The 25,354-nt window shown below is 40.2% G+C and overlaps 1 protein-coding gene across 2 annotated transcripts in view; it reads left to right on the top strand.

The window, feature by feature from the left end:
• The first annotated feature begins 1,038 nt into the window (after window positions 1-1,038).
• The window catches only part of OSBPL6 (oxysterol binding protein like 6), a 212,496-nt gene continuing 188,180 nt past the window's right edge, over window positions 1,039-25,354 (top strand). For both annotated transcript variants that reach the window (XM_060016526.1, XM_060016524.1), the window contains exon 1: window positions 1,039-1,134. The gene's annotated coding sequence lies outside the window, so the exon portion shown is untranslated. The remainder of the gene's footprint in view (window positions 1,135-25,354) is intronic.

Raw genomic sequence — 25,354 nt, 5'->3', positions numbered from 1 at the left:
CTTCAAATTTTGAGGGCACCTACCCCCCGACTCATCCAACCTGGACCCCTAGAGAGCCCACAAAGCACTCCAGCGCTGTTTCTCTAGTAGTTCCTGTTACTATCCGTGCTCTCTGGATTTTTTTCTCCTGAAGGTGGTGATGACAGAAATGTCTTGAGATACTTCCGACATTTCCCCAATCATCCCTTTACAGAAGAAACGTCTGTGCAAAATTACCCCGTCTTTCCCAGCAAATTTGCCTTTAGATTAATCTGCCCTTGGGTATAGGCTGGGAACGGTTTAAGGGTAGAAGAGTTTAAGAGGCTGGGAAGGGTCGTAGTGAGGTGTGTCTCTGGGCCGGGGAAGTTTTTGCTGGGGAGCGTCAGGGCCGGCGGGGAGCAGGCACACACAGTCCCGTTTGTTTATTGATCAGCCTGAGCGACGGCCTGAGACAGGGGCCGGGCGGCGCCTCCAGGGAGGTGGCCGGGCTGCTGTTCCCTTCTGAATCCGCTCTCCAACGGTGCTGGGAGCGGCTGCGCTCCAGGCCCCGAGCGCTGAGACCATCTGGGGCCACCCCGTGCGAACCAGGGCTGGCCCACCTCCGACGGCTGGAGCTAGGGCGAACTGGGTCGTTTCTACGGCGCTCAGGCCCAGGGATGTCCGGTCAGGGGCTCCACAGCTGTGATCTCTGGGCACCAGGGGTGTTCCCACGGGGGCCGGGCCGGGAGTGAGCCCAGGCAGTGAGACCCCGCGCCTCGGAGGCTCGGCGCGCCCAGTCCGTGGCTCTCCGGGCAGCGCGGCGAGGGTGTCCAGCAGGTCCCGCACGCAGCTGGAGCTCCGACCGCCGCCGTTCTACTCCAGCCCAGCCAGCCAGCCAGCCAGCGGCAGCCGGGGGCGGGGAGTCCGAAGCACCGCCCCTCCAGCGCGCCCCGCCCGTGGGAGAGGAGGGGCTGCGGCGCCGCGGACCACTGGAGGCGCAGCACCGCCGTCACCGCAGCTGTGGGCGCCGGAGACCGCGGATCCACGCAGGCGGCGCCCGCGCCTCCGCTCCCCGGCCGGCCCTCGCGCCCTCCCGACCGCCGGGGCCGTCTGCAGCCTCCCGCCGCTGCCGCCGCTGCCGCCGCAAGGTCGGCGGCGCCGCTGCTCGTCTTCCAGGTAGGTGTCCTAGCTGCGGAGGGGACCTCTGGAGCGGCGCGACGGTGCCCGCACCCCGGCCCGCGGGCATTGTGCGCGGCCGGAGGGCCGAGGACCCTGAGGGACGCACGGCCGGGCAGCCCGGCTTGGGCCTCTGAGGCATCGAGCCCTCCGGGGGTTCCCCTGGCCAGAGAGCCCGGGGCGGCGGTGCCAGTCCCTCCCCGCGGCCGAGGTGGGAGGGGGCGTCTGGGTCCCGGTCCGCGCTCGCCGCCCTCCCCTCCCCCTCGTAGTGGGGAATTCCGGCCGCCCGGCTCTAGTTCCTGCATCCCCCCCGCCCAGCCCCGCGCCCCGGCTGCTGGGATGGAAGCTGGGGCAGGGACAGGGACAGGGACTGATATAATTGTCTGCGGAGAACCCGACCGGCGCGCCCGCGCCCTCTCCAGCTAACGCCTACGCCTCACCTTTCAGGGAAGCTGGGGAGCGGAGAGGAGCGGCTGGGGAAGTTGTGCATTGGGTTTTATTGTGCGCGTGCACTGCGGACTGCCCTCTCGGGGCACCCCTGCCCACAAGCTGCTGGCGCCCCTGCAGCCTTTCCTGCAGCCTTCGTCCACACCCCCGGCCAGGGCCGAGCCTGCCTTCTCCGGTTCAGACCGGGACAGGGTTTTCATTGCAGTCAAGACGTGCTTCCCCTGCATCCAGCGGGAGCTGCCTGCAAAATGTGGGGCCGGGGATGCTGGGCGAGGAGGGGATGGGAGACCTAGGGAGGAAGCCGGGAAGAAGTAATGACACCAGCACATTTTTTAAAAAAGCCTCTGCTGTATACAGACACATGTGCATGACATCTTTAAAGCTGTTTTTGAAAGTTATGACCAGATACTGATTTTGTGGCAATCTGTTATATACCTGAAGGTAGCTTAAACAGAGACCTAAAGCTGGGGAAAGCATTACATAATGGACGTGAAGCAATTGACACGAAACTAAGTGAACCCATTGGGTTGCCAGATTATTTCTTCCTCCTGGATGCAAAGTCCTGTAGGCTTTTTCTCTATAAGAATTTCCATTTTTAAATCGCTGGATTAGTTTTAGCAAACTGTGCTTTTTTTCCCCAAATAACAAAATAATTTTTCTTGACTATCTTTTCTTAAATTTAAAAATTGCATGCTAATGGATAGTTGTATATCATAGAGCTGATTAGTATATGTGGTCTTTCTCCAGAGGTAAAAATTTTTAATATTCCTGCTCAATATCATTAACTTTGTTTTCCTCTTGGTTGTATTTTTTCTCCCTCCCTCCTCCCCTTTTTGTTTTTTGGAAGCATTTCTACAGTTTTAGGTACTGGGAGCTCACAAAGTTGATATTCCTATCCAATGCTACAGCATTGCAGATACAAAGACTAATAATAAATGAAACAGAAGACCTCACAGTAACTCAGAGTGATCAGGGTTCCCAAGGTCGAAGGGAAGCTGCAGTGTAACCGGGCTATAATCACCTACAGAGAATATGCATAGCCCTCCTTGGGTTATAAGGAAAGCCCTGATTGGTGGAATATTATTCCTATTATTATTTTACCCCTGGATTTCGTGTGTTTCCCCCTAAAACTATTTTTTTTTCTCCAAGTAGAAACACAATATTTTGAAATTAAAATCTTTGCTTTTAGAAAGCCTAAAAATCCAGGGTTTGCTCATATTTTCAGTTTTCATGTTGATAACTCCATTTTACATTCAGCGGATGGATTCCTTTTGGGGTATCTCAGTTTCAAATTATGATGGTTTATCAGATGTCTCTTGGTTATAATATAATGTGATTCTGTTAGACTTTTACAGGATCACTTAATATATTTAAGTTTTCTTGTCCTTAGCTGGCTTTAACTTTACGTTAGTTAACTTTATTCCAAGAAAAAAGGTAAAGTCCTTTCAAGAAGAAATATTTATTTTTGGAGATCTGTAGCATCACTGCAGAAGTAGAATTACGTTAATGCCTAAGGAGATAAAATTGTTTTTAAAAATTATTTTTGGCTGCGTTGGGTCTTCGTTGCTGCGCGCGGGCTTTCTGGTTGCAGCGAGCGGGGGCTACTCTTCATTGCGATGTGCGGGCTTCTCATCGCGGTGGCTTCTCTCGATGCAGAGCACGGTCTCTAGGCACGCGGGCTTCAGTAGTTGTGGCACGTGGGCTCAGCAGTTGTGGCTCGCGGGCTCTAGAGCGCAGGCTCAGTAGTTGTGGTGCATGGGCTTAGTTGCTCCGCGGCATGTGGGATCCTCCCGGACCAGGGATCCAACCCGTGTCCCCTGCATTGGCAGGCAGATGGATTCTTAACCACTATGCCACCAGGGAAGTCCTAGATAAAAGTTTTATGTGACTTTACTCATAAAACTGTTGGACTAGGGAGAAGGTATAATTTTTATTAAAATGTCTTGGTTAAGTAACATGCAGTAATCATTCAGTGGATACTTAACTTATTGAGCACCTGTCTGTTTAGGACATTGGTCTAGGCATGTGGGAGATACAAATAAGAGTGAAAAGATGCCCCTCTGTCCTCAAGAGTTTGTTGTCTTGTTTGGAAGGATAAGACATGAATTCTCAAAATAGGGACTTTTTTTTCTTTTTTTACTTCAAAGGTTAAGTAATAATTCTAATACTTTTTAAAGTTTGTTTTTAATTTTGAAAAAAAGGTCTCATACTATCTGTTGATGTCTGAGACTTTTTTTTTCCCACTCAACGTTATGTCACTAAGATTCGTCCGTATTGTATGCAGCTGTAGTTCACTGACTTACACTGCTGTACAATATTCCATCATTTGTCTGTAACACAATATGTTTCCCTGCTCTCTTACCAATGGCCTTTTTTTTTTTTCCTCATTTTTAAGAAGATTGCAAAGAGTGATGCTTTGATCATTCATGTTTCCTGGGGCACATGGGCAAGTGTTTCTCTTGGGTAAATACCAAGGTATAGAATTGTTGATTGTGTAGGATGTGTGAATATGCAACTGATAGATATTGCCAAATTATTTTCTAAAATTGTACTAATTTACACAAGCCAGGGAAACAAGCAAACATGAATAATCAAATACAAACAAGCATAAGTGTGTGCGTGTGTGCGTGTGTGTCGGATTGCCTTCCCTTGGCATAGTGATTTGGAGAACACATTGCTGGTAATTCCAAAAGCAGTTGAATGACAATGTGGCAGCATCTTTAATACAAAAAAAAAAAAAAAGACCTCCCCAGGAAAAAAGCTTGTTGCTTACCAATAAAGTCAGAATTTATCAAAAAAGCTCATAAGAAAGTAAAGGACTCTCTTTTTTATTATTATTATTAATAATAAAGCCTCTGTTATTCAAGGATGATTATCTACATCCCTTGCTTCAGCTATACATTCCTTACATCCCCTGCAGAGATGTGTGTTTATATGATTTGAAATCCAGAGTGAACTTAGTAGTTTTGATCAAGAAAATGAACTAAAATTAATTTTAGGGGTAACTGACATGATGTCCTTCTCAGTTACTGAACTTAGTAGTCTGCTTTTCTAGTGGTTCTGAGTTTCCATGAACTTTGGAGGCAGTTCTCCGTCCATCCATTCGATCACCAACCCCTTGTCCGGTCACTTCTGTGGGTCTCATGTGGCAGTGACATGGGCACATTGAGTGTCATTCTTCTTCATTCAGCCGGCGTTTATTGAACACCTGGTATGTGTCAAACACCATATTAGGTGCTGGGTCATAAACATGTCTGCCCTCAAGGATCTACCCAAAACAGACTCTACCAAAAACAAATCACTGTTGAATATGTATACGTGTGTGTGGGGTGGATCTGGCTTTGGTTTTAGAATTTGCATGAAGTATCTATTTTTTCTTTTGTTCCCTAAACTTTTTCCAGATTTATGTTTAGACCTCCTTGAGTTGGGAGTGCTTAAATATAGTTTTATTTTATTGGCTTTTTAAAAGCAGAAGCTTTAGAAGGACTTACTCATGGTAAGTCCTTTCGTCATGTTATCAAATAGGAGAAAGACAGAGGTCAGGGAAGAGATATCTGGATAGGTGAATTCAGATTTGCTGGGAATGGACCATGACTTAGTATCGAATTGATTTTTAAAGGGAAAAATAGAAAATAGACAAAGATGAATGGTTATTAAGAGATCCAACTTGGGTATTACAGGGAACTGAGTATATTGAGTCACGATGGTCTCAAGACGAATTTCCTGGTGGGTTATATGAACCCATTTTCTTGAAAGTTTGTATTCACTTACTTTGTGTATGTATGAATGTAGTTTTTATATTAAAATACATCATAATGCAAATGTTAAATATTTGTAAAAGGATTATGTTAATAGAGTGGTGAATTATGGGAAGCAGAAACGTCCAAGGACTCTTTCTTACAGTGGTTTGGCAGGTTACTTGAAAGTAAAAACTACCCCGTGTGAGGGAATTCCATCTGCTGGGGCCAGTGTCTCAGAAAATCTATATAGTAAGCTGACAAAAGGCAGAGCTTGAAAGGAGGTCACTCCAAGTAGTCTGATAGCCAGGACTGTCTAAGGGATAACTGGGTTAGAGGGAGCATTAAGTATGTAACTTCACTCTGAAAATAAGCTTAAGTAAGTAAATAAATAAATAAGCTTAAGTACATAACAATAAGTTTAAATAGGTAAAAAACATTTAAGTAAAATATTGCCAGAGTATCATTTAATATGTTTCACCAGTGTTATGAGACTGAGTACAAAGAATTCATGATTAATACACAAAAGTTACCTTCTCCTTAGAGATGATGGATTATATATTTTTCTGTTCAAGAAAAGCTAGATGTCAGTTTGTAAAATATATGAAGAAAGGACCCAGACACTGGAGATACTTATATTTGCTTGATGTGCTGATGCTTGAATGACCTTTATATTAGATTCATGAGGTGTTAGAGGTGAAAGGACTTTAAAAAATCTTTTATTCCAATTCCCACCTCTCCCATTTCCCAGGTGGAAAAACTGAGGCCCAGAGACTTGCCCAGTGAGGTGCTAGCACCATTAGCAGATAATGTGTCAAATAATTTACTTCTTCTGGTGGTAACAGGAAATAAAGCTCTTTCCTAAATTATGAGTATATGAATAAGAAGATGAACCAATAGCAACCTCTGCAGTGGATTTTAAGCTTCCTTTCTGTCATTCTCTTTGAGTGGTTGGTGTAGGAAGTGAAGTCAAGCATATCTTTTAAAATTTTCTTAGATCTTTAGAGAGAAGGCTTTGTTTTTGAGGGTATGATGAGAGGAATAAATGCTACAAATATGATTATTTAAAATTTTTTCATGTTTGCTATTTTGATACCCATAGCTTTGTCTTTTAACTCAATGGACGGGAAAGGATAGAGAAAATTAAATTATCCTGTGCTTCTTTTCCTTTGTCATTCTCTTTCCATAAGCTAATATGAGACAAAATCAAAGTGTAGAGGGAATTGAGTCAGGAATAGAACATCAACTTTTATTTTTTTATCTTGCATCTTATTGAGGCAATTCTCACTGTAGCTCTTGAGACAGACCTATCCACCTTTTGAAAAGAGTGTGGAAGTAGAAGGGAGAACACAGCAGTATATTTTCAGAATCTTTTTTTCAAAAGTCAAATCTAAAATAAACCTGGCCTCAATTTCCAGCAATAGCTTTATTTCACAGCTCCTAAACCAGTGCTTAAGTTTTACCATAAATTTGAAGAAGTTACCTTAATGTTTTTTAGACATAATACAATGTTGCTACAAGTAACATACTGTGATCAACTACTAAAGGTTAAAGAATAAAGTATCTAAAAGAACCTTACAATTAAAAAATTTTTTTGTTACATGTCATTTCTATAGATAAAGTGGAAAGTCTGATTCTATTTTAAATTAAGATAACATTTTTGCTTTCTGTTTGACTGTAGCAGCTAGACAAGCTTTTGCATATTCGCACCCCATCAGGCAACAATCTGAACAGTTTTTGTTGTATAATTTCCCTAGAATAGAAAAAGTAGCACAATTTGAATGGCATGTTGATTATGAAAAGACATCAATGAAATTCTTTTTGATCTCAGTAAACCTCCAGTTGAAGCAAGAACTATAAAAAGAGTGTGATCTCCAAGGTAGGCCAAGCGAATGTAGGATCCATGTGAAACTTCAGGAAGATAGCAAGGGAAAGGAAGAGATCAAAATCCACAGGAACTCAGAATGATGGAACAGGAAGGTCAGGGAAGGAAGTAGATGGATATATCCCAGCTTGTTTTCCAGTTTTATTTCAAAAAGGGCCAACAGAGGAAATAAAAGTGTGAATCTAAAGGCTTTTGGAGATCAGATATTATAGAAGATGTCTATTTCTACACTTAAAAAAACCTTTTAACATCTTAAAGAATACAGAAGGCATAAGATAAAAGATTGATAAATTAAACTTCATTTAAGAAAAGATAGTATGTGTAACAGACAGGAGATAAACATCACACCAGGAAGAAACTGTTTATAACACGTTGTAGACCACTGGTAACTTCTTAATATCCAAAGTACTCCTATGTATCAATGAGAAAAAATGACTGTTAATCTAACAGAAAAAGGGGCAGAGGAAATGAACAAACAGTTCACAGAAAAGGAATTACTAGTGGCACTTACAAATATGAAATTATGCTCAACTTATAAGAGAAATGCAGTTTTAAACTATTTTAACCTGTTAAATTGGCAAAGATCTTAACGTTTGTTAATTCCTTGGGGTGGCAAGGCTTTGGGGAAACTGACAGGCTCATGCATTGTTGGTGGAGCACAGCATCTATGGATAGCAATTTGGCAATATGGCCAAAATGAAAAATCCACCTGCCTTTTCATGCCAGGAAATCTAAGAAATTTTGCCACAGATATATATTTGTACATCGCAAAATGAGTTTGCATCAAGACATCCACCATGGCATTGTCTGTAATGACAAAGATTTAGAGCGAGCTAAAGATCCATCAATATGGGACTGGTTAAATAAGGAGCAGAAACGAAACTAGGCAGCTGTTAAAAAGAATGAGATCATTCTATATTTGCTGTTGTGGCATGATCTTTCAGATGTAAGAAGGGAACAGATCAAGGTGTAGAGAAGTAGGTGGCCATTGATGTTAAATATGAGTTTATAAATATGTTTATGCTTGTGACTGTGGAGACTGTCTCTTGAAGGTGACCCAATAAACTGGTAACAGTGACTGGCTCTGGGGAAGAGAGCTGGGTTTGGGATGAGAATGGGAAGGACACTTATTTAGCACACTAATCTAGTGCACCTTTTACTACTATTTGAATTCTTAAATACCTGAACATATTATGTATTCAAACCAATATAATTTTAAAATTTCTTGAGGATCACTTGTATTGATCAAGAATGTTGAGTAGTTGTAACCAGTAGCATTCCTTTGCAACTTTCGGTCCCATTCTGTGTTGATAAAAGAATGTGGTAGTTGCCATAAAGACTCACCCTCATTACTACCCTGACAGGCTAAAGTTCAAAGAGGAGGGAAGCTGGAAGCGGTTGCCCTTTGGGACAGTGTTGGCGCACATTGCTTCTCTGCAGTTGCCCTGCCTTTGCCACTGTGCCCCCAGCTAACTGGTTTTACTGGAAAGGAGACTCAAGGGAGTTGATTAGGACCAGGGTACAGATGACAGTTCAGGGAGAACAGACATCGAAGAAGGTGGTGGCAGAAGCCTGAGGCTGGGAGAGCACAGAGAGCGAGATGGTAGTAATTGCTACCCCGACTCCAACAGAGGCAGCTTACAGTGCTAAAATAGAGAGAAATGTTATTTTATGGGCCACGGTCTTGAGGTCCTCTGCTGCCCCTGAGGTTTGGTATGGTGTCTAGGAATCTGCCCGTTCTGGGAATCACACTATCTCTTTCACCCTCCTTGTTTTGTAGCTAAGATGATCTCCTTCATCCCTTGAAATATCCATTCCATGGAGTATTTTTCTAATTAGTTCTGAAACCATTTATATATTCTGCTCTTAAATGCATACACTCATAGAGTGATAGTTTCATCATGCCTTTGCCCTCCTAGAGCCCACAAAAGGATATCTAATACTAAGCTACAGAATAGTAAGAAGGAGAAAGCTGAGGAAACAACTGAATGGTTAGTGGGTCATAGCTTTGGGAAGTATGTGCTGATATGAATTTTAAAAGCAATAATATGAATAGTTATGAGTTATACTGAAGAAAAGGAAAAACTTGGTAACAATGAAAGGTATTGTACTGCAAAATAATTTTCCTAAAAAGAAATAAAAATAGTTTAATTATCATCATTAATATATATTTATGCAAAGTTAATAGACATGGCCTTCATTTGGAATTGGTCACTTTAAATCAGGAAGGACACTCACCAGTTACACAGTGGGGAAATGTTACATCAGTCTCTTTCTTTTAACCTCTAGACATGAAGTTAGGATTAAGTATGTATCCTAATAAATGAATCAAGTAAATAATATATTCCTTTTCTCTGTGGAAGCTCTGATATTATAGTAGGTATGTTCTTTTTTTTCTTGATGAAATTTTTAATTTTAATTTAAAATGATACAGAAAGTGAAATATATTATGTGGGTGCCTGATAGCCCTGTTAATTACCAGTAAAGCCATTTCTTCAAAGTGTCCTGACAAGGCATTTGCCCGATTTTCCACTGATGATTTCTCAGCATCCCAGCTTCAGGCAAGTCCGATGGGCAGTCAGTAGGTGAAAGGCACAGACCGACAAGGTGACCTGGATTTTGATTTCCGAAGATCTCCATTCTCTAAACTTAAGCATTGTCAGGATACCCACACTACCTGTAATACTAAAATGTGCCCATTTTACATATTTAGCTTTTATAAAGACGCAAACTATTCATCATAAGCCAAAATGAGTAAACTTCTCGGAAACAAAGTGCTTACATAAACATGATAAAAGTAAATAATTCTCCCATTACTTTAGGATTTTTAGGTCCCATTTGGTCAATTACCTCTTCAGGGACATCAAGCTATATGTGGTGCCCTGACAGAGTGCCTCAGCCTCACTCACAGAAGCAAGGGATCTGAGAATTGTCTTGTTCTGACTCATACTTGAGAGAGAATATAGGAGGAGTGAAACACTAGAGCAGTATTTGGCTGCCCAGGGATGGCCTGCAACCCGGTCCCTGGGGTGCTTGTGGATAAACCACAGGAGTAGCTATGTTCTTTTTAAGTTTGTTTAGAAACTAGGAGGAATAAGCAGCAGCCTCATAGTGGCATACCATGGGAAGCTTTGGGTGTGAAAGTGGGATGATTTGAAGAGCAAAGAATGATAGAGGTGGATGGGGAGAGGTCAGAGAAGCTCTTTATCACAGAAGAGGAAGCACTGGCAGGCCCTGTGGGTCATGTGTGCCAGTATCTAGGAGACCCTTTCCATAACTTTCCAGGGCTGTTGAAATTTCAGGATGCATTTGATCCTTAATCGGTGTATCTAATGTGTCTTAATTCCTAATGGAATTTTAGGGGTAGGTTTAATCTGACATGAATGAACATGTATATTTCTTTAAGAGATTCGGTAGCATATGTTAAATACATGTGAACATGGTATTGTGCTAAACTGCTTCTTCTTGCCAGGCATTAGCTTCTTTTTTTTCACTATATCCCTCTTTGAAAATAGCCTGCTATCTTGTGGTGCTTTTTATCACAATACGCACTTTGGAGAAGCAGTATGTTTTTGACAGGAAGAGCTCTGGAGCAGGTATCACGGCTACCCAGGTTCTGTTCCCAGCTTCTCCTCTCGTTACGCACCTGACCCTGGGCCAGTAACCTCCGGGAGCCTCATCTGAGGGTAAATCTGTGGTTGTTGGAGTGACCACATTTCCAATTAGCATGTGAAAACACTTAGAGAACTATTAAGTCCTATGAAAGTGCAGTTATTAATCAGTACCTTAAATTCCCATTTACCTAGAATCCAGATAACCAGAAAACCAAAATAACTACATTTTTTCTGTAGACTTGTCCAGTGACAACTGATTTAATGCTAAACTGCCCAGTGGCACTATAAACTCAGAAGTTACTTGGAAATCAAATACCAATTACAATTACATTCAGTAGTTTTGTTTGTTTTTTAAGTGGTCAGCAGTCTGGTTCTTTGAAAATTAGTTGATTATATGTGGGAAATCAAAGTAGAAAATCCCAATTTCTGACCAGTTTTGGGGAAAGCAGGCATCAGTCACGAAGGTCAGTCCACCTCTGGCTCCTTCCAAGGGTGCTGCCCTTCCCCCACTCCACCAGCAGCTTTTTGTCCCCTCGCAGCCTCAGTTCCCTTTCCACGCCCGGGGCTCTCTTTCCCCTTACGTCATGCCAGCCACCCCTTAACTCATTTTTCCTGAAACCCCTGGGCAGTCACTATTCCCTGCAGCCCTGCGGCTTCTCCATTCCCCCTGTTCCACTGTGCGACTTCCTTTGGTTGCCTCCTTGTATGTTTTGCTTTCCCAAGCAGAAGGGGGCTCCTTTTTTTTAGGACCAGGTCTCGTTACCATTCCTTTCTGTCTTTCAAGCTCCTTAGATGTCCACTCTCTGGGACATTTGGTTGCTTCCCTCTGAGCACGCTTCCCTGCTCTGCGACTCTTCATTTTTCTGACATCATCAGTAAAAGAAGTGTTTCCCAAAAGTGACACCTCCATTAAACATGAACATCCCCCTCCCCTTAATTTTAAACCTTTAAAAAAAAATAGAAGTCTCTCTAGAATGTTTTATATGCTTCAGATAAAAAAAATTGCACATAGAGAATGCAACAACAGAGCCCGTTAAAGTGACGCTAGTAACTCTAGACTAAGAGTGTCCATTTTTGTTCACGCCTGTAATACAGAGGACTTCGGTTGTGGGGCAGCACGAATTGCTCCTTTACCAAATAACCCTAGAATTCTTCTCCTTTGACTTTCAACTGACTTTTTTCTTCCCCCGGAAGATTTTTTTGCTTTCTCCTTCCATTAGCAGTCAGCCTTCTGACACCTGTGCATGCTGCCCTTCCACAAGATGACATACAGGAAGTACTGAAGTAATTCTTCTTCAGCCACATCTTTGAAGTAGTAAGTAAGGAATACTTCTTACCCCTCATTTTTCTGAAGCTGTTTTTCTTTAGCCCAGAGGTTCATTTTCCAGATACTACATGATAGTTAAGATGGTATGAAGTCTCTCTCAGTGCTAGATAGATCTGGTATTAGACTTTGTTATTAGATTATGGGAGGGTTTATAGTTTCTCTGAATATTGGCAATGAATTATCATTCTGACATTCTCTAATCCTATCATGTTCCTAACAGGATCATTAATTTATTTGACAAAATATTTGTGCTTAGAAGTCAGAAAAGGCCCCTGCTCTCCTGAAACTGACATGATAATGAAGGGAGACAGTCAGTAAAAGTACATTGCTCTTTTAAATTCTATTGAGAACTATAAGGACAATAAAAGTGACTGATGGGGCAACAGCAGTTGTTGTTGGTGGTGGGAGTATTACTTTCCTAGGGCTGCCAAAACACAGTACCATGAACTGGGTGGCTTAAAACAATAGAGACACATTCTCAGAGCGCTGGAGGCCAGAAGTCCAAAATCAAGATGGATCCTTCCTTGTCTCTTCCACCTTCTGGCAGCCCCAGGAATTTCTTCGCTTGTGTTTATACTTAAAGCTTTTAAGCCTCCTTCTTCACATGGCCTTCTTCCCTGTGTCTCTGTCTCTGTCTCTCCTTTATATAAGGACACCAGTCATAATGGATTAAGGGCCACCGCTACACCAGTATGACCTCATCTTAACTAACTACATTGCAACAACCCTATTTCCATCTAAGGTCACAGTCTTAGGTATTGGGGGTTAGGATTTCAACATATCTTTTTTGGGAACATGATTCAGCCCATTGCAGTGGGCTTCTTTGGGTGGACTGACCAGGCAAGACCTTGCTAGGTAAAGACATTTAAGCTGAGCCTGAATGATGGGAAGGGGCAGGTTGTGAAAAAAGTCTGGGAGCAGATCCTTTCCCGGCAGAGGGAACAGCAAGTTCAAGGACCTGGAGAGTGAGCCTGTTGGAGTGGAACGTATGTACCTTAGGTTTTACACTCTTAAAAGGGGCAAAAATATGTCTGGTTCAGGCAGGTTACTTTTAAGACAAAGGAATTTTACTTTTGAGCACTCTTGAACACTTTTTGCTTTTGGTCAGGCAAAGACCGAAAAAATTTTTCTTTAAAACATTAAATGCTGAGAAATCAGGCCTTCCAGCAGTAGCTAATCACATATTAAGAATTTTGTTGATTAGAAGTTCAGTTTGCATTTTAATAGTAGAATTCTCCATCACTGTATTTGGGTTTATTTACCTAAAAGCTTTAAATATAACAACAACCGAGAATTAAGCAGACTTTGTAATAGTGAAGATTATTTTCTAGTGGTAGGAAATTAATTAAGGCTAAGTATACTCTTTAAAAACCTGACGTCATATATTAAAGTGTCATTTTTCAACAAGATTGTAACTTTATTGTTGTCCTATGTGACACCTATGCAAAGTAGCATTAGTGTGATTTTTGTTACATATTTATGAAAAAATCTTAGTTTTTTTGAATTTAAAAATAGATAAGAATCTAGAAAAATCTATATGGAAATAAAAATTTCCTAAGATAGTCAAGAAGATGCCACATTAGACTGGCAATACCGTTAAGCATTCAGAAGTAGGATAAAGTAACTTAAAACATTGTAATATTTAATGCAAAGTTGACATTATGAAATATGCAGTAGTACATAGTATACGTGTACATTTAGCCAGAAGCCTGGTGTCATTAATACAGATATATTTGTTTATATTACAGAGAAAATATATTACTTACGGATAACAAGTTTCTATAAAAAGTTGTGAGTTAAAAAATGCTTATGTAAAACTAGATTTTTATGGTGAATGACTATTTAGGTAGGGTTTAGGATTACAAGACCAGACTGGAGCCAAGGCTGTCTGGGTTCAAATCCTGACTTTGCTTCCTGCAGATGTGTGACCTTGAATAAGTCATTCTGCCCTAGTTAACTCGTTTGTAAAAAGGGAAATATAAAATTAATACCTAACTCAAAGCATTGTTGGGAGGATACAGTGAGTTGATGCGTATATATTTCCTGGAAAGGGCAGATAGTAAGTGCTAGCTGTTATTATTTTTAGCATGTTAATTGAAAATTAGACATATTAATATTCATTAGTTGGAAAACTTATTATGTAAAATGTAAATATAGTCAATGTCTCTTATGCCTTCTTACAAATCAAAAGCTAATTTGAGATAAGAAACGTGTCAACAGAATTTGCAAGGCTCTGTTTTAATGTTAATAATCTGTTAAAAGTATTTTATACGCTTACTCATTTACTTATAGCAATGACTATGTTCAAGAGACTTTGTTAGGTCGTAAGGGAGAAGGAAAGATGATTAAGCTGTTGATCGTGCTTTTAAGAACCTGCCTACCCAATAGGGCAGATAAGACATAATTTAGTATAACACGAAGTGTAATGAGGTAAGTGTCATGCCAAGAAATGTGATTTCGTGGTGCAAGTATCTCTGGAGGTTGGGAAGCATCTGAGAAGGTTTTGTGGGTAAGAGGGGCATGGGTAAAAATGTAGGAACTGATGACATTTTTGAGGAATAGGAAGAATAGGAGAGATCTGAGGTAGAGAAGGAACAGTTAGATAAATAGGCAAAAGACTGAGCGTCTTGTCCCCAAGTCAAGAGAGGAAGGAATTTCTAGGAAGAGAAATGGGCTATCACAAAGACTATAGAAAATGTAAGGGGAGTAAGGATCGAAAAAAGACCATGAAAAACATTCCCTCCTCATCTTCCTTTGGGCCAGAGAGACTTTGTTGGGGATTCATTGGCTTTTCTTGACAAAATAGCATGTAGTAGCAGAATTTCTGGGACATGACATATAACTGAAAAAGCATCAGGTCAGTTAAGGTAGAGTCTGTTTATACTGATGTGATTCAAACACAGTGAAATTTCTAGGATGTTTCTGTTTGGTTTTGTTTTTAAATTCCTCACAGAGCACTTTTAAGACTACCTACCATTCGTTTAGCATTTTTTTGTTTTTGTCTGCCATACATTGTCCTAAACATTTGCGATGATCATCCTCTCACGTAAAGCCTTGCAGCTGCTTTTGCAGTAGATATTGTTACTTCCATTTTACAGATATGGAGGCCATGGTCCAGAGGGGAGGTGACCAGCTCTCAATCCTTGCATCTATAATAAGTGAACAAGCTGGAATCGAACCCAGCCTGTCTGTTAGATAATAATTGTTTAGTAACCTCAGGCATTTTAGAGGGAGAGCTGTTAAGACCAACATTTACTGATGACCAGCCACACTGGCCTCCTTGCTGTTCTTTAAATAAACCTGGATTATTCCCACTTCAGGGCCTTGGCACTTGTTCTTTTCTTTCTTTAGGACTCTTTCCCCCCAGCTTTGCCTGATGGGCTCCTCCTCAGCTTTCATGTGTCAGCTTGAATGGCAGAGGGGCTTCCCCAGCACCCCACTGAAGTCCATCCATCACAACTGGTGCATCCCAACCTGAGAACAGCTCCCTCCTTAGGTGTTTTTTTTTTTTAAACATCTTTATTGGAGTATAATTGCTTTACATTGTTGTGTTAGTTTCTGCCATATAACAAAGTGGATCAGCTATACTTATACATATATCCCCGTATCCCCTCCCTCTTGCATCTTCCTCCCCCACTCCCTACCCCACCCCTCTAGGTGGTCACAAAGCACCGAGCTGATCTCCCTGTGCTATGCTGCTGCTTCCCACTAGCTATCTATTTCACATTTGGTAGTGTATATATGTCCATGCCACTCTCTCACTTCTCCCCAGCTTACCCTTCCCCCTCCCAGTGTCCTCAGGTCCATTCTCTACGTCTGCATCTTTATTCCTGTCCTGCCCCTAGGTTCTTCAGAACCTTTTTTTTTTTTTAGATTCCATATATATGTGTTAGCATATGGTATTTGTTTTTCTCTTTCTGACTTACTTCACTCTGTGTGGCAGACTCTAGGTTCATCCACCTCATTACAAATAACTCAATTTAGTTTCTTTGTAGGGCTGAGTAATATTCCATTGTATATATATGTGCCACATCTTCTTTATCCGTTCGTGTGTCGATGGACACTTAGGTTGCTTCCATGTCCTGGCTATTGTAAATAGTGCTGCAATGAACATTGTGGTACATGACTCTTTTTGAATTATGGTTTTCTCAGGGTACATGCCCAGTAGTGGGGTTGCTGGGTCATATGGTAGTTCTATTTTTAGTTTTGTAAGCAGTCTCCATACTGTTCTCCATAGTGGCTGTATCAATTTACATTCCTACCAACAGTGCAAGAGGGTTCCCTTTTCATCACACCCTCACCTCCTTAGGTGTTTATTTGTTGTTGTTTGCCTCCCAATATTCAATGTCTAGCTTAGGTGCTGCTTTATTCCCAGGACCTAGTTCGTATTTCAGTAAATATTTGTGGAATGAATGAATGCATAATATCTCAGAGCTATTGGATTTTAAGAACTTGGTGAGATTTTTTGGTTGAAGGAAATGTTAGAAGTATCAGTTCATCTCTGATTATTTCTTTCTTATTTAACCGTACATGCCTTTTTTCAATAACTTTGAATTGAAAACTGCATGATATTTTAAAGGAAAGTCCTAAAAATTCCTTATGTATTGAAAGTGATACAAGTTCATTGTAGTAAAATTTGCAAACTGAGAGAAGTATATTTTATTTATTTATTTTTAAAATTTATTTATTTATATATGGCTGCATTGGGTCTTCGTTGCTGTGCCTGGGCTTTTCTCTAGTTGCAGTGAGCAGGGGCTACTCTTTGTTGTGGTGCGCGGGCTTCTCATTGTGGTGGCTTTTCTTGTTGCGGAGCATGGGTTCTAGGTGCGTGGGCTTCAGTGGTTGTGGCACACGGGCACAGTAGTTGTGGCGCACGGGCTTAGTTGCTCTGCGGCACGTGGGATCTTCCCGGACCAGGGCTCGAACCCGTGTCCCCTGTATTGGCAGGTGGCTTCTTAACCTCTGCGCCACCAGGGAAATCCAGAAAAGTATATTTTAAAATCAGCTATAATATTGCTTCTAGAAGCTGAATTGTAGTATTTGGGTATGTTCCTTTAATTCTTTACAAATTGCTTTCTGTTACTCAACAATGTATCATGAGTATTTCTTGTGTCATTCATTATTCTCCTAAACTTCATTTTTAAAATAGAATTTCTTTTTTAGAGCAATTTTAGCTTCACAGCAAAACTGAGCAGAAAGTACAGAGATTTCCCAAATGCCCACTTCCCCCAAACAAGCCCAGCCTCCCCTATCAATACCCCACTCCAGAGCGGTACATTTGTCACAATCGGCAAACCTACATTGCCACATCATTATTACCCAAAGTCCATAATTTACATTATGGTTTGCCCATGGTGTACATTCCATGGGTTTTGACAAATATATAATGACATGTGTCCACCATTATAGTATCATACAAAGTAGTTTCACTGCCTTAAAAATCATCTGTGCTCTGCCTGTTCATCCCTCCCTCCCCACAGCCCCTGGCAACCACTCATCTTTTTACTATCTCCATAGCTAAATTTAATTTTTAATACATGCAGAATATTGCATTTTATGCACATACCATACTTAATTCTAGTTAGGCAGTTAGGTAGCTTTTCGGCATTATAAGTAACCTGATAAATGGCCTTGTGTAAAGATCTTTGTGTACAACTCTGGTTATTCCTTAGAATGGCTAGATTAAGGATTAAGGGATGTGAACATTTTAAGGCCTTCGTTACATATCCTCTAGCAGTCTAGGCCTCCAGATTTTTTAAAAAAAACATTTTTTGCTAAGAATGTATGAGAGGGCTTAGTAAAAAAAATTGTTCAAGCATGGTGAAAACGTAGACACACTAATAATAGCTGATATATATGCAGTTTACTATGTGTCAGACATTGTTTTAAGCACTTTATTTGAATTAACTCATTTAATAGTCACAGTAATGCTATTGATTACTGCTGTTATCAGCTCCATTTTAGAGATGAGAAAACTGAGGCACAAAAGGTTAAGTAATTTGGCCAAGTAATTTCCTTAACTGTAATCATGGGATTACTATTGGGACCTAAGTCTTGAGTCGTTATGTTGTGTTGAGTGTTCTGTGCTCCTCTGGCCCATTATCACCAGTAAAAACTAACCAGTTATCACCAGTAGTGTTAGGGAATCATCACTGTTATAGAAGTGGTAGCATCAAAGACATGACAACTAAAATGACCATAGAGAATTTATTAGCTCTTAGTTTTTCAGTTAATGAATAAATATTCAAACAGAAAGTTTCCCTCAAATTCAACTTTATCTAACTCACTCAACATTTAGTACGTCATTGGTGTTTAGTGACTATTATTTAATGAGAGCTTACGAATTTTTTTCTTTTCTGAGAGGAAATTGGCTGTATCATATATGTATTGGACACTTTGTATTCTTAACTCTGGTTTTGCTGACTTCAGTGTATAAATACTATCTGGCACATAGTAAAATAGGACTAAAATTATTAATCCCAATTGGTGATTAAAAGAAATATAAACTTAAAATCCAGTTTTCTAAATTCAAATGAGAGCTTCCATGTGTCAGTATGTAAAGGCAGCATTTCAGTTTTTGACTTTACTGTGGAAATTCTGCTTTAAACAAATACAAATCAACATTCTTTTCCCTTCTCTCTGCTATTTCCCCCAAGCCCCAACCATTACCCCTTCCACACACTTAATATTTCTGTTAATTTGCTCCTGAGGATGCTTGCATATTTGCTGCTAAGTTTTTCTGGGTCTTTTTAGAGGACGGACTGATTTTACTGCCTAGGTTTGGGGCTCCATCCTATGGTTCCCTGGGTTGCAGAGCTATCGAGTCTTCAACCTTTAGCTGCCTTTGAGTGACTGTTCAGATGTCATGGGAACCTCAGTGGGACTGATAACTGTCAAGGGTTGTTTTTTATTTTCACTTGTTAAATCCCCCAAACTAATGCTATTAAAGGGCTTTCAATAGAACTAGAAGGCGCTTTCTGTTTATCTTTTTAACTCCCACGTCATAGAGCCTTATACGTAGTGGGCATTCAGTAAGTTGTTGAATATGTAATTTTTGTTAATTGATTCATATAAAATTACACTGTACATTGTTTGCTATTATAAATGCTAATTATAGGTTTGTTTAGTTTGTATTTACACTCTAATCTTCCGGAGAACTGAAGAAAAAACCTGTAGTTTTTCCTTTAAACTTTAAAAGGAAACACAACACGTATTTGGATAAAGCACTGCTGTACTTCTATTCTTAAATGTCCATTATAGGGTAGTTAACCGACAATTATTTGTTTCCCTGTAGAAGAAATATTTTTAAAAAATATCTTGAGAAGAATGCCTAATTATTCTTTATGAGCAGGTCACATAATGAAATAACGAGGTTTAGGGATTACATTTTTCAAAGCCAGGAATAAAGTAAACAAAGGCTAAAATGAATTTCTTTAAGTTGGAGATACTAGAGATTTTTAGTTGATTCTTTTTGGTTTAAAACAGACCATTTGACATTTCTCTGCAAAGCAATAACTTATGAATTAAACACAAGCAAGGTTCTGTTTCTTCAGACACTTTAACAGCTACCCACAAATCATAAGGTAACTTTCTTCATTTCTCCTCTGCTGGCATAGGTGTGATGACTGTACTTAAAACAGGAAATTAGTAATCTCTTTTTGAGGGTGATGGTAGAATGTTATCCCTGACAAATTAGCTCGTATATCTGCTCCTAGGTTTTAGTTTAAATGTGCAACTCAGATGATAATATTACATCTAAAATTGCTTTAGGTGACTTCCCTAGCAGTCCAGTGGTTAAGACTTCGCCTTCCAATGCAAGGGGTGTGGGTTTGATCCCCGGTCGGGGAGCTAGGATCCCACATGCCTTGCCCTCCAAAACCTAAGACATTAAAAACAGAAGCAAGGCACTTCCCTGGTGGCGCAGTGGTTAAGAATCCGCCTGCCAATGCAGGGGACAAGAGTTCGAGCCCTGGTCTGGGAAGATCCCACATGCCGTGGAGCAACTAAGCCTGTGCGCCACAACTACTGAGCCTGCACTCTAGAGCCCATGAGCCACAACTGCCAAGCCCACGCTCTGTAACTACTGAAGCCTGCACGCTCTAGGGCCCGCATGCTGCAACTAATTAAATAATAATTTAAAAAAATCTTATATGCCTAACCATGTATTTACCATTTATGTTCCTTTCATGCCTTTTTGTAGACCCATATTTTTATCTGGAATCAGTTGCCTTCAGCTCAAAGGACTTCCTTTAACATTTCTTGTGTCTGATGGTGATTAATTCTTTTAGCTTTTGTGTTTCTGAAAATATCTTTACTTTGCCTTCTGTTTTGAAAGTTATTTTCACTGAATATGAAAATCTGAGTAGGCAGTATTATTTTCTTTCAGTACTTTAAAGATGTTGCTTCCCACTTGAAGAGTTTCTAATGGAAAATCTGTTGTTATCCATATTTTGGTACACATGGTATCTTTTTTTCCCCTTTGGCTGTTTTAGAGATTTTCTTTATCATTAGGGTTTTGAGCAATCTGATTATGATGTGCACTGATGTGGTTTTCTTCATGTATCTTGTGCTTGGGATTCATTGAGCTTCTTAGATCTGTGGGGTTTTCATTTTCAAGAAAGTTTGAAAATTTTCTGCCATTATTCAAAAGTTTTTTTCTATTCCTTCTTCACTTTCCCTTCTTTTGAGGTACTGTATTTGCCTGTATATTAGACCATTTGAAGTTGTCTTACAGCTCACTGATACTCTGTTCAATTAAAAAATTTCTCTTTTCTTGCTATCTTACTTTGGATAGTTACTACTGCTATGTCTTCACATTTAGTAATCTTTTCTTTGGCAGTGTCTAAAACATTAATCCCATCCAGTGTATTTTTCATCTCAGATTTTGTTGTTTTCATCTCTAGAAGTGGAGATGAAATGTCTTCCGTCTCTCTATTTAACTTTTTGAGCATACAGTTATTATAGCTGTTTTAAAGTCCTTGTCTGCTAATTCTAATATTTGAATCAGCTCTGAGTTGAGGGGATTGATTGATTTCTCTCCTCATTATGAGTCATATTTTCCTGCTTCTTTGTGTACCTGGTAATTTTTTATTGGATGCCAAATATTGTGAATTTTACCTTGTTGGGTACTGGATATTTTTGAATTTCTGTAAATATTCTTGAACTTTACTCTGTAATGCAGTTAATTTACTTGGAAATAGTTTGATTCTTTTAGGTCTTGCTTTAAGGTTTTTTAGATGGGACTAAAACAGTGCTTAATTTAGGGCTAAGTATTCCACAGGACTGGACAAGACACTTGTGTTTACTCTGTCCAGTGTCCTCTGAATCATGAGGTTTTCCAGTCTGGGAGATGGGACCAGATACTGTTTTTGATTCTGCATGACTTCAGGCACTACGCTGTGACCTCTGAGCCTTTCTGCTGGTTCTTTCTCCAGCTACTTTAGTTTCCTTACAGCTGTGAGAAGGAATCAACTGCATTCTTGAGGGGGACTCTCTGCACATCTCCAGAATTCTCACCCTGTGAAGCTCTGTCCTTTCCTTCGAACTATAGCTGCCTTGGTCTTCTCAGACTCTCAACTCAGTAAGTCTGCTGATCCCTTCCTGGATTCCCTTCCCTTTGCCACAGCTGGAAACTCTCAAGGCATAGGCTGGTACAACTTGGGGACTCACCTCACTTTCCCATCTTTCAGTTCACTATTTTTGTTGTCTGATAATGTCTTGAAAACTGTTTCTTCGTGTGTTTGTCCACTTTATGGTTGTTTCAGATAGGAAGGTAAATCCTGTCCTTGTTATTTTATCTTGGCTAGGAGTGGAAGTTTTCCTGGGATCTGTTGCAAGTGAGGAGACTGACAAAGGAGTAAAATAGAGAACTTCAGGGGTTGTGGTAGAAGTTTACATGGTCAATGTGGTGAATAGGAAAGCCTAGCTGAGGTGGTAAGAGTTTCTTCAGCAGTGTTCAAAGCAACTGAGTGAGTTGGCTAGTGGTTTTATTGATTTATTATTTATTGTTCTTTTTTAGATACTGTTTGTTTGTTTGTTAAGTGCCTATTCTGTGCCAAGGTCTTGACATACATTATTTCTCACCCCTACAATAGGTCCAAAAGGTATTGTTATTGATAATCCTTCTCTACCCTAACCTCAGCCCCAGCCCTTCTCAATATTAGAAGGGGAAGTAGGATTGTCAAGTGAGTGCTGAAGTCCTGCAGCTTATAAATTGTATAATCCTATTTCAAACCCAGATCCTTGGACCTTCAGAACCAGTTGGTCCATAGTACTTTCTTCTTGCCAAGATTGAGATTTGTGCTGAGTGAGTGGGGAGTTGAGAGTGCTAGAAAGGGAGAGGTGGAAGGGACAGCTTATGATTAACTAGATCAGGAAAGGAGGGGGTCAAAGATGAAGGCTGATGTATGGGAAGAAGAAAAGTTGCAGAGGCCTTAAGGTCTCCATTGTGTTCACAATGGCTGTAATGGCCTTAAAGAAATAAGGGAGCATGTACTTAGTCCTGGATGATGACAATGACAGTGAGGTGGGAGAAGGAAGGTCCCCAGAATTTTACCTGATCTTCTAGTTAATCCTGGACCTCTAATAATAGTTCCAGATAGATTATAGACCTGAGAAAGGTAAAACAGAAATATTCTAGAAAAAGTAAGCAAAGATTTTTTAAACAAGATGTAAAGAATACTCACCATAAAGAAAACACTGTATTAAAGTTCTTTTCATCAAAAACACTGACAGAGAGCAAAAAAGCAAGCAATAGAGTAGAAGATATTTTCAGTTCATATATCCAAATCCTTTTTAGGTCAGTCACTTGGACAAATGAGAAGTTCCATTTACTCATTTATTGAAACACTAAAATGTTTTATTCTTTCTATCAGAAATTCATTAACAAACACCATGGCTTTGTATATTTCCAGAATTATTTGTCTAATCCTCTTAAGGGCATTATACTACTAAGCAGCACAGCTAAGTGTTTGACCAGTTTTAATTAGAATGATCATTTGTCACACTTTAGAAGCATTTGGCTCTTGACTATGGAAGTATCAAGGCTGGGCAGAGAAGTATTAATTCTGCCATCTTTTAAGGTTACATTTCAAACTGTTAAAACTAGTCACACCTGAGTCAGTATATAACCTTCAACTATTCAAGCCTGTTCGGTATGCTGGTTAATCAGATTATGCATCTAATTTTTCCACAATGTAATATATGAAGGCCATGTGATTAGGGTTTATCTTATTGGCTATTTTAAGAAAGTTGGCATCTATTTTTTGTCTTGTATGAAGAATTAAAGAGTTTTCCAATAGGTAGAATGAGACGAAATAGGATTCTTGGATTCTTGTTTGGGTTAAAAGGCTATTGCACATTATGTCAACACAAAGGAATGTGAGAACTCACAGATTATGTAATATTTTGTGGTCAGGGATTACCAAGTAAGACGTAGCAATGAGACTGAGTCCACAGCTGCATGTGAAAGTCAGTGTCACTGCTTAACAGTTTTACAGTAGACCAATGGGACACAAAGTCAGAACACAAAACCATGAGGCCACAGTAGTATAACCTATATACTTAGTGATATTATTATTTCTCCTCTGGTTTTCAAGGTGAGGAGAGAGTTAGAAATTTTGATTCATGTTGAATCACTCTCAGAAGGATTTAATTCAGTTATCAAAGGCTTTAGTAAACTCTTTACCAACTCTCCTTTGTAAGAATTGGGTTTTTTAAATGAGAAAGTCTTCTAACTGGTGGGTCCCTGCTTAAAAAGGTGGTGCTGAGTGAGTGCCTCTGTGTGTGTGGGTGTAGTGAGGTGGTATATTAGTTTCCCATGGCTGCTATAACAAATTACCACAAACTTGGTGGCTGAAAACAACACAAATTTATTCTCTTATAGTTCTGAAGACCAGCAGTCTGGGCTGAAATCATGCGGTCAGTAGGGCAACTGCTCCTCCAGAGGCCCCAGGGGAGAATCCATTCCTTGTCTCTTCCAGCTTCCAGTCTGCCAGCATTCTTTGGTGTTCCTTGGCTTGTGGCCTCATCTCTCCAAATCTCTATTTCATCTCTACATTGCCCTCTCTTCTCTGTCTGTCTTTTCTGTTTGTTTCAAAACTCCCTCAGCCGCTCTCTTATAAGGATACACATAATTGCATTTAGGGCCCACCTAGATAATCCAGGATAAGCACTTCTTCTTAATATCCTTAACTTAATCATCTATATTTATATATTTTTGCCATATAAGGCAATCGTTTTTCCTTGGCCATAATAAAGGTAATATTCACAAGTTCTGGGGATTAGGAAGTGAATATATCTTTGGGGGGTCATTTTTCAGCCTACCACAGTTGGTTTTTCCAGCTGTGAGTACACCTGCCATCAGGAGATGCCTGCAGAGGTACATTAGTGAACATCTGGATGCCATGAGCATGCAGGGAAAGTCACCTGTAAGAACCCCGGGTGTGTTGGGCTGGAGTTCCAGCTCCTGGGTGTGTGAGGAGGGGGAGAGATGGAGGTGGAGTGAGTATTGTGAAAGAATCTTGAGGAAAATATCAAACGTTCAGAGGCCTTTCTAAAGCTAAGTAGTAAATGGTTTGAGAAAGTCTAAGAGGTAGTGACTTTCAGCTAATATTGAGAAAATGTTTTTCCTTCTCAGCTATTTGATGATTAACAAATATTAACCAAATTGTGGAGATTGATTTTGGAGAACTTGTATACCAAAGTGATGATTAGTAAGGTTTTATTAGAAATGAAGCATTGTCCAATAGAATACTTTCACTATTATTGCTCACCATTTGGTCTTAAACCTTTTTGTTTTTACCACACTCTTTAAAAAATGTGCGGGCTTCGTTCTAAGCACTTTTTATATTATTAATTAACTTTACATGTATTGTACTTTCTTTTATTTATTTATTTACATTTAAAAATTCATAATAACTCTAGGAGATCAATAATGATCTCCTTACAGACTCATCTGTAAAGAAACTGAGGTACTGAGAAGTTAAGTAACTTGCACATGGGCACACAGTTAGTAGTGTATTACAGGATTTGAACTCAGTGTCTATACCCTTAATTGTATGTCAGGGTTTGGCAAGCTTCTTATATAAAGAGCTGGATGGTAATTACTTTAGGCTTTGCAGGCCATAATGTCTCTGTTGAAGCCACTCAACTCTGCTGTTATAGTAGTGAAGCAGCCATAGGTAACATGTAAATGAATGGATGTGGCAGT

This window comes from Delphinus delphis, chromosome 7, assembly GCF_949987515.2.
Source record: "Delphinus delphis chromosome 7, mDelDel1.2, whole genome shotgun sequence".
NCBI classification, from domain to species: domain Eukaryota; kingdom Metazoa; phylum Chordata; class Mammalia; order Artiodactyla; family Delphinidae; genus Delphinus; species Delphinus delphis.
Note: the sequence above shows the minus strand (reverse complement) of the source record. Positions and strands in the feature narration are given on the sequence as shown.